A 9,814-nucleotide genomic window follows, 5' to 3' on the forward strand; every position below is an offset into this window, starting at 1 on the left:
ACTTATGTGTATGGTCAGAAATGTTCGTTTCAGAAATATTGATCCCATAAAAGCATTTTGAGTAGTTAATTATTTATATACGCATAATAATTATTGGTCTAATTTTCATACATTATAAAGTTTAAGTTAGATATAACAAGAAATATTTATTTTTGTTTTATTGTATGGCTATTTACTAAGCTTCTATGGCCGAAAGTGGAAATTCTTAGAAATTAGATATTTTAGTTAGATGATCAGTACACCTATGGTACTAGGTTTTGATATTTAGTATTGACTATTTTAATAAAAATTAATACATGTTCTGTTTCATTCTTTTCCCCCTTATCTTTCTGATATGATTCTCTTTGGTCCACTGTGGACCACTGGTATATCCATTGTTCACACCCCCTGTTGCACAGTGGATCAAATTCCATTTTTTTTAAAAAGCGTTAGTGACCATACATGTCTCATAATATAGCTTTTAAACCACAACACAATAAATCTTAAATAAATGATGTATATAAGAGTCCAAACAAAATGTAAATATGTCAAACCTTTCCTGCGATATGGCCTCTGAAAAATTTAGTGATCCACTGTCAACCATCTTACCCTACGTTATTATTATTGAAGCACGTTACAACTCACGAAAAACCGTTATTGTCGAATTATTTGTTCATCTGAAAAAAAAAACATATTTAGAAAAAAAAAAACAAGGGTGCTCGGTTTTTTTTCATGTTTTTTTTTTAAATTCTGAAAAAAAAAACATTTGTTTTTTTTTTCTATTTGCAACCCTAAGCTTACCTAATTTAATTGAAATTAGAATCACGTTTACGAGTTTATCTCAGAGTTCAGGCAGGCAAGTATGGTCGCGCGATTAATGATACTTGCCTGCCTGGTAAAATACCGTTATGCCGGGGATTTGAGGGCGTTTCGTATAGGATTTTTTTATATATTTTAACGTAGTAACGTTGGTGGCAAACAAGCATACGGTCCGCCTGATGGAAAGCGGTCACCGTAACCTATTAACGCCTGCAACTCAAGGAGTGTCACATGCGCGTTGCGAACCCATTAGAAACTTGTACACTCCGTATTGCTGTGTCAAGTACACAGCAAAAAGGAGTGTACAATAATATAATGTTATTATAACCTTAAATCTTGGTTAACAGGAGATTTTATTGAAATATTATATTTACCTCACAGTGTTCACAAGACGGCCATTTTTAGGGTTCCGTAGTCAACTAGGAACCCTTATAATTTCGCCATGTCTGTCTGTCCGTCCGTCCGTACGTCCGTCCATCCGTCCGCGGATAATCTCAGTGACCGTTAGCACTAGAAAGCTGAAATTTGGTACTTACCAATATGTATATCAATCACGCCGACAAAGTGGTAAAATAAAAAGTGGAAAAAAATGTTTTGTTAGGGTACCCCCCCCTACATGTAAAGTGGGGACTGATTTTTTTTTTCATTCCAGCCCCAACTTGTGATATATTGTTGGATAGGTATTTAAAAATTAATAAGGGTTTACTAAAATAATCGCTCCAAAGGAAAAAAAAGTGTCCCCCCCCTCTAACTTTTGAACCATATGTTACAAACATAATTATGAAAAAAATCACAAAAGTAGAATTTTATAAAGACTTTCTAGGAAAATTGTTTTCAACTTGATAGGTTTAGTAGTTTTTGAGAAAAATACGGAAATTCCGTAGTTTTCCGTATTTTTCCCAAAAACTACTAAACCTACACTGAGCGTGGCCCGACACGCTCTTGGCCGGTTTTTAGTCCCCGTGCGGAGCCGCTGCCAGCTAGTGTATGATGAGATTGATAGGAAATTCTCATCATTAGGATTCTTATTGAGAATCCTGTCCAAGTTTGTTTTTGCCGGACCAGATGTTTTCTGCTCTCTTCCGCATAATATTTTTCGCCAGCAACACTTACAAAAAACCGGCCAAGTGTGAGTTAGGCTCGCGTTCTGAGGTTTCCGTACGTTAGTAGCATAAAATAAATACACAGTGCTCTAGAAACATAATATGCATCGGGGCTAGTTATACGTTGGCCTAAGTATAAGTTAGTCTAACAATAAAACATTTTATCACTAACTTACTATTTCTCCTTAAATAGGTAATTACTTGAATTGTGGTTTATCGTACAAGATAAACGGAGAACTGTTTTTCATGTTTAAAAATGTTTACATTATGTAACTAAGCTACGGCATATTGGAATAACAGACAAGGCTTATGGCATTATGGAATCTTATTTGAAAAATAGATATCAGGTAGTCAAACTAGGTGAACATCAAAGCTCTCCGCTACCAATAAATTGTGGTGTCCCGCAGGGCTCAATTTTGGGCCCATTGCTATTTTTAACTTATATAAATAACCTTCATGAAGCTGGATTACAGGGTCATCTTATCTTATACGCGGACGATACGTGTTTATTTTATTTTGGCAATTCCACTCATAATATATTTCAAGTAGCACAAAACGACTTAGATTTGCTCTCAAATTGGTTCAATCAAAATTTACTTACCATAAATACTACTAAAACATGTTACGTAATATTTGCAGCAAAAAACAAAAATATCGAGCATAGTCAAGATTTATATATAAACGGAGAAAAAATATTAGAAAAAGACCTAGGATTGACGCTAGATAGTAAACTCACGTGGAAGCCACATATAGCTAAAATTAAACCTAAAATTACATCGCTAACAGCAGCAATGCGCCACATTAGTAGTTACCTTTCAAAACAAACACGCGTCAACATTTATAATTCTTTAATTAAGCCAAATTTGGAATACCTAACTGAATTATGGGGAACTGCAGCAGCGTCCCACATAAAAGAACTTCAAATTGCACAGAACAAAATTATTAAGGTACTTTTTCATTATGACTATAGAACGCCAACTAAAACTTTATACGAAAAAACAGCGATTATGAACCTCAAACAAATATATTCCTACAAAACATGTATCCTAATACGAAAAATATTAAACAAAGAAATACAATCCGAAATCGAGTTTAGTAAAAAGAGTAAATTCCAAAAGATGAAACTTAGAAATGCCGAAAGCCTAGCATTACGATTTCCCAGAACCCGATATGGGACTTGCAATCTGATGCACGATGGTGCGAAACTGTATAATAACCTACCAACAAACATTAAGGACATAAAGAGTTTCAGTAAATTCAGATCAAAATTAAAAACATAATATAAAAGACAATATTCAGGAATAAAACTTAATTACTTATTTTCTTGTCTGGCGCGACAACAAATCAAACTAAAAATGTATACAACTTGCGGAATCTTGTTTCCAGCTGAAATTCATGTTATATCAACTATGGTCATAAAAATACTGTAGTAATTTAACTAGCCTATAAAAAAAGTACGCATGCTTGCTACTGCTAACATACTAATCATATATGTATATGTGACAATCCATAAGAAAAGGGCCCTTATGGCGGTTTCTAGTTACGGAGATATCGTCGTTTTTGTAAAATCGTTCGAAATTATCGATTTTTGAATTTATGCAAAATAGTAAAATATACGAATAGACGTGCAATTGTAGCTTGGTTTCAGTAGTGTACGTTAAGTATTTCTATATTAAAATTCAGCTCAAAGTTTAGTAGAAAAGGGCCCTTATGCCAGAGCGCGTTCGAAAATATGAAAACTGTTGTTAAAAAATGTTGTAATTACTTACAACTTTTGTTTATAAGTTAGTTTATGTTATATAGGTACGATTCAATGAAGTACTTTGATACCTAATTTAAAAATTACCCGATTTAGGTACCTAGTCGTCACTTTAAAATAAAAATCTTACTCGTGAGTAGCTACTAAGTGCAATCTGACTTCAAACCTCACTCGGCGGCGTGTCAAAGCGAAGATGTTCTTCCTTTGACTAATGCCGCCGTTACCACTGTCTCTCTCTTACTAATAATGTTGCAGCAGTTGACGGTACGTAGTTTATGAATGGTCCCTTATTGGTGACATTATCGGTGGTAAGATGTGTTTTCTTCCGATATACTAAGTGTCTTAAATAATTAAAAAACAAATATTAAGAATTACAAATCGATCTGGTAGGTACTGTGTGAATTAATAATTATAATAAACGTTTTATGAGAATTACTGATTAATGATCAAGATTTTAAGTTTACTTCATATAACATTTTTTCTTTGGTATTCTGTTATAATACAAGATAAGTAACTAAAATAATAAAATACATTAGCAATGAGTAATTTTTATCTGTGATGGTCATAAGGGCCCTTTTCCCAAATGTATGGGAGTCAATAATTTGTGATTTTTATGTAACTTTAAAAATTTATAAATAAAAAAATAAGACATGCAGAATAATTCTGACACTTTAGTTATAAATGTGTAGACTGATTAAATATAATTTAGAAGTCTCTATACGAAAATTATTATTATTATAGGAGCAGATGTTAAATATTCTAATTGTGATATTCTGATTAAAATATACATATTTAATGAACCATGGGATTTTATTTCTATCCTTAAATGTAAGTTGAAACATATATAAGTATGTACTATAGTTCAGATAGCAACATATTAGAAGAAAAGCCAAAAAAATATGTTTTCCTAATTTTTTTCTTATAAGCGACTTGCTCTAATCAAAGCTCGATTTTTCATGATCTGGAAGTCGATGAAACACAATCACAACTGATTCTCAAAGAAATGTACCTTGAGATACACAATCAATCGTCATCTATGTAACTTCCAATGGGAACACCCTTAAAGTGAGTTTCAAACTTCTTTTCACGTTTTCTCAAAAGTGCAATACTTAGCATGTGTATGCTTGATGATTTTTTTTAAAAAAAGTACGTGGCCTAGGGCCATGATTTTTTTTGTATTAGATAGCTTATTTAATGCAGATTTAGGATCTGTGCCTAACTCAATACCTGCCATAAGGGCCTTTCTGTGATGGATTGTCACATATTGTTGTCTTATAAGTGAAATTTTGTAATTTCTTTAGACAATAAAATATTCTTTAAACCGAACTATTAAATAGAGTGTCTACTCATCACATTACGGCACGCGTGTTTAATGGACACGTATGTCACTCAAGTTAATAGTGTGAAGCATGGAAAATACATCGATTACCTTGTCAAAAACAAATACATATACATATAACTCCGTATAGACATCATTATCATTGGCCTTCGAGTCTATAACAGCCTATACTCGTACAAGCAGTGTCAAGTGGGGCGACAACGTTTTTCATGGCTGTGTAAGCCAATACGGGAGCGATAAACACGACCACAGTTCTGGCACGTATAGTGTACCCGTGGTGGCGAACAGTATCGCGCTGATGACGCTTGGCGCGCTTACTTGCGAGTGCCGCAAACCAAGCATTGTCGTGGATTGTACGTCCGTCGAACACCAGTTTGCGCCACTTGTCTCTGTCTTCGGCAAGCTCTCCGTATACACTAACCCCCTTATTCATAAACGCTCACTAAAGTTATCAAGCCGATAAAATTCGTTTGTCCCTTTCTATCACACCAATACGTCGGAAAGGGCCCCCAACTAGCAAAAGTCGCGCTTACAACGATCTCAAGACTACATTTTTTTGGTTTTATATTGATTCTATATCATCGTATAATCCTGGATTTGGGCACAATTATAAGCGTATTTATTTAAATATCGTTCTAATATCACTTTTATTGCATACTGTTTGCTTTTACAGTAATCATGCCAAAACTAATTTAAGCCTCCTTAGGCTAATATCGCTTTCAGGTAAGTATTTTATAAGCCTGCTGTAGACGACGGGTGTAGGCATGGGTCCAGAGGAGCGAAATAAGAACAAACGGAGATACTTTTTAGAGGTAAGTGTTAGAGCGCATGTACATGCGTGTATCGCACGGCAGCGAAATGGGAACTGACGTTGATTGGTCGAAAGCCGGTGCTTGTTGCACACATATGCATGCTCTCGCGCACACTTTATTCACACATACATAGGAAACAAATCTGGTAAGTACCTTCATACTATTTTTATAAATTAAACCTAAATATATTTGTTTATTAATCACTAAGTTTTATGTTTCAGGTTTTCTCTTTCAGGTCCAGTCTAATGCGTTGTCTACATTCTCGGCCCCATTGTCCGTCAAGGACAATCATCATCGTCATCATCAGCGGTGGGGAGCAAGGCGAGACGTGCTACTGGTCTGGTAAGCATTCCGGATTGCGTTTTGACATCGACGATTCGGATGCGTCCGTCGGCGCCAGCGTGGACTTCGTGAACTCGCCCTTTTGGCCAGCCGTTTCTAGGCATAGCTGGGTCTACGATTACCACGACATCGCCTTTTTTTAGCTGTTTGCCCTCTTGGCACCATTTTTGTCGTGGTAGAAGATTTGGTAATACTTCGCGTATCCAACGCCGCCAGAATGCATCGGTAAGTCTTTGTGCTATTATCTCATGTAACATATGTACTTGTAACAGCTGATCTTTGTTTACATTATGTTTTGCAGCGTCAAACTTCGGCCAGGCGTCGTGCGGCGCGTACAGGAATTCAGGGCCGCGGAGCCAGTCGCAGTCGTTACTCAACTCGTAAGTATTTAATTTTGTCGCTTTGTCAGCTATGTTCAAGTCGGTAGGTATATAATTCCATTCACAGGATCTCGACAATTCATCAATTTCGCCGAGTTTATTAGCCACATAGACTTTATAGTTGCGCGTATCGTTTTTTATTTGATGTAAAACGATCAAAGAGTCCAACCAGAAATACTTTGTGTCAGGGGTCAACCGGTGTTCGCGCGCTATCGTGTCGGCGAGGCGGCAGGCTATCACTGCCGATTCCATCTCAAGTTTAGGTATAGTTATGTATTTCTTCACAGGTGTCGAGCGGCATTTACTTGCGATGAATGAAACTTGTACTTCATTAATGTTCTTTATTTTACGCCAATAAGCGACGGCAGCGTACGCAGTAGGGGAAGCGTCGCAAAAGATGTGAAGTTCAAGTTTTGTAGACTCTGTAGTCATCTCGTTCTGGCGCAAGGCATTGCAGTGAGCGTTATCAGTATTATCGCGCTCGCTCGTTATTTGTTCGCATTGGAAATAAAATCGTGGAATTCGCAAGTCCTTTAAAGTTTGTAATTCCGTTATCCAGTTGCGAAATACTGTGTATTCACTCGTAGGTATTTCATCGTCCCATTTTGTATCCGTTCTCCAGATATTTCGTAGCATTATCTTTGCTTTTACAGTAAATGGTGCGAGAAATCCAAAAATGTCAAATATTGACATATAGATGCGCAGGAGTTCACGTTTAGTGGGTTTTCTTTGCAGGTTAATTATCTCAGGTGGAATGCGCTTAAGTGAGAGATCAAAGCCGAATGTATCGCTGGCCGGGTACCATAACAACCCGAGCGTTCTCTCTGGTGTGTTGTCGCACTCGGTTTTGAACCTTATTGCCTTATCACTTAAGGTTTCTTTTGGCGTGCATTCTAAAACTTCTGGTTTATTAGATATCCAATTTCTTATTTCGAAGCCACCTTGTATGTGGATTTCGGAAACTTCTTTTATCATCTTGATAGCCAGCTGTTCGTTGTCCACACTCTCGATGTAGTCATCCATATAATGTGACTTCAGGATGGCGTCGACAGCTTCAGGCATTTCGTTTTGGAATCGCATTGCATTTTTATTTTTAATATGTTGTGCAATGAAAGGAGAACAATTTGTTCCAAACAACAATGACGTCATAGCGTAGGTTTTTAGTTCGCTGTTTTTATTCTCGCGCCATAAAAATCTAAGCGCGTGCTGGTCTTCTCTCGATATCTTGATGCGAAGGAAGAATTCTTTTATATCCCCCATGATTGCGATAGGTTTCTCTCGGAAGCGTAGCATGATGCCCAGCAAAGATTGGAGTAGGTCGGGACCCTGAAGGAGGTAGTCGTTCAGGGAGCGGCCTGCGGTAGCAGCTGAAGCGTCGTGCACCAGTCTCAATTTTTTCTTATTTGGGTTATCGACGCCGAAATGGGCTAAATAATATACGCGTTTATGCGGCGCCAACAATTCTTCGTCTGATAACGGTCGTGCATAATTGTTCGCAAGTAAGTGATTTATACACTCTTTATACCTAGAAGCGTATCCTTCATCTGATATCATTCTTCTTTCGACAGCGAGAAATCTCTTATAGGCAGTAGGATAAGAGTCGGGAAGTAAATCATCATTTTTCCATGGTAAACATATCTCATAACTCCCGTTAATTAGTTTTGCAGAGTTATCGATGATGTTGACAGCACGAATGTCGTCCTTATTTACGCGTGGTTTAGAGTTCACTCCAATCGATTCGAGCGCAAACGATCGGCGGACGAGTTCATGTAGTTGCTTATCGGCGCTGTCGCTAGGTGCTTCGCTTGACCATTGTAGGGATGAGTGCGTGTCTGCGTCTGCGCACGTGTGCGTGTCTGCGTCCGTGCATGTGTGCGTCTCCCGCCGCGCGGTAAGTACGTCCGCGGGGGTGGCGAAGGAGGGCGGAGTGCATGCGTTGCAGATTTCGGCGGCAGGTCTCGCGCGTTCATACAGCGTTGTTGTCAAGGCATGCTTGGCGGTCGAAGGTCGACCGAATGCAGCTGCAGGTACAGGTCCATTTAAGCACCAGCCGAGTTTTGTTAATGTGGCATAGGGTTCAAAATCACCACGATAAACAGTCTTTAGCGGCCTTATTAAATGATAAAAATCTTGACCGATTAATAACTTCGGTTCCATGTTACTGCATGGTAAAACACTTTTTAAGTCACGTAAATAATCGTAACAGTCTAGGTTCACGTTAGATAAGTCCAGTGTAGGTAAGTCTAGCTCACTCACTTTTCGCGCGCGTAAATCGTACGTTTCACCACTTGAGTTCGAGAGTTTAAAGTTCACAGTTTCACTTATGCATTCGATATTGAACTTAAATGCACCTTTCATACGTACTGTTTCTGGCTGACCTTGAAGGTTGACACAGTTAGCGAGATCAGCTGATATTAAACTCACGGCGGCCCCATCGTCCAATAGGGCGTAGGTAGCGATAGTGCCGCTAGGGCCATGTAGGTTCACTCGTACAGACTAAATAGGTATACACTATCACTGGGAGCCAAGACGGTGTTTGTTACGACCTCGGTCGTGGGATTATTATTGTTATTGGTAGATTCATCTGTCGCACTTAATGCTGGCGTATTGTTTTGATCTTCATTGGTGCTGCTATGGCGTGGCGCTGCGCTGGCCGTGGCAGGTTTGGACGGCCAGTGAAGCAGGCGATGGTGGGGAAGCCCGCAGCCGTCGATATCGCACGACGCGGCCGGGCAGGTTTCTCTCCCGTGGCCTAGCAACAGGCATTTATTGCATAATCTATTTATTTTAACGAAACGCCATTTATCTTTGCGGAGTGCGCGTTTGAATTTTATGCAATTAGTCAGCGGGTGATAAGACACTTTACAAAACTTGCACTTTGTGTTTGTATCACTATCGTTATTTAATATGGGGTGAACTTGATATTTACGGTCGTCCATCTTCTTAGGAAACTTATTGTGTTCATTTTGAGAATGAATATAAGTTACACCTGCGGCGGCGATCTTCGTGGCTTCTTTGTGCAGGAACTCAGAAAATAACTGCAATTTAGCCTTATGTGTATCGCCATGTTCGTATATATAGTCTGCCCACTTGTTGATAAGCGCACTTGGACACTTAGATATAACGATGTTTAGTAACTCAGGGCTTCGAAGATGATCGGTCTGATTAATAGATTCGGCGGCTGCCACGTAGTTCCTCACTTTGACAGCGAACTTCACCAGCTCGACGTGATAAGCTTCCGGTAAAGGTTGCAATTTCTTGATTTGCGATAAGATTTTATT

Source organism: Leguminivora glycinivorella, chromosome 8 (genome assembly GCF_023078275.1).
Source record: "Leguminivora glycinivorella isolate SPB_JAAS2020 chromosome 8, LegGlyc_1.1, whole genome shotgun sequence".
Lineage (NCBI taxonomy): Eukaryota > Metazoa > Arthropoda > Insecta > Lepidoptera > Tortricidae > Leguminivora > Leguminivora glycinivorella.